We start from the raw sequence: 1,180 nt of genomic DNA on the forward strand, positions 1-1,180 counted from the left end.
CTTTCAAAAATCCTAACAATAATTATAGCATTTTCACTTCCAAGAGAGACAAATGGAATTCTACTGTTATTTTAGATAACATTTATTATTTATGAAAAGCGGAAGAAATGGTTAGTAATTCTATTAAATTTGTGAAGTTGCATCATGATCCTATTGATAAAAGATAAGTAAAATTGAGGCAACATTTATTGAAACTGATGAAAGGCAACATTCGTAATGAAAAACGGTATTTGAATATTAGACAATGGTTAGAAATTGTCCGCAACAGTTTAAACCGCTCTACTATTTCAGGTATGTCAATGATACTTTTATCATCTTCAACAGTTCGGATCAAACTTCCCACTTCCTACAATGTAACTGAACAGTTGACGTAGAAACAGAAAATTTACTGTAGAACATCAGCAGGATCATAAACTTCTATTTCTGAACAGTAATAACAATGGACAATTGAAATGTGAAGTATACCACAAAGAAAACGTTCACACGCTTGTATTTTAATTTTGTCATTTTTTTCCATATATTAAAAAAATAGTGAAAATACTACTTCATTGTGTTTATGGGACATCTAGCACGTATGAGGATTTATATAAAAACATTATGAATATTAAAGAATTTACCAAATTCAGGCAGTAAAAATCTTGACCACATCTCTACTGTGAAGTTGGCTGCTTTCAATAAGAAGTGACGCAACTGCTTTGCAATTTCTACCAAGTTTCTCAACTCGACTGCTACACCTCCTCACTTCCGATCCACTTCCCCTGTTTTACAACAATTGTCTTGGAGAATGAACACTACAAAAAATCCTCGCAGAGATTTTGCTGTTTTTTTGCAAATGTGTGCGTGTTTTTTGGGTTTGCAAAAGAAAAAAGATGGAGGGGTGCAGTCTACTTAAAATAACCTGCAAAACTTTTAAGGTAATACATTTAAAGTGTATTACAAGAGTTTCAAAAAGAAAGCCCATTGTGGACTGAGAATTCACTTTTACTTTCAGACTTTCACGGGCTCTGTCAAGCTTTCACTAAGGACAGAGCTGGGTATGCAATTTGCAGCTCAAAAATTAGTAAAATTGCACATCTACTTAATTGTGTAGAAATGACTTCCAAGGTTATGTCATTGATAGAATGCTTCGTAGATATTGTTACGTATCTGCTCGTTTGTTAATTTCCGATATGAATTCTTC

The sequence above is a fragment of the Limulus polyphemus genome, unplaced genomic scaffold, assembly GCF_000517525.1.
Source record: "Limulus polyphemus unplaced genomic scaffold, Limulus_polyphemus-2.1.2 Scaffold704, whole genome shotgun sequence".
NCBI classification, from domain to species: domain Eukaryota; kingdom Metazoa; phylum Arthropoda; class Merostomata; order Xiphosura; family Limulidae; genus Limulus; species Limulus polyphemus.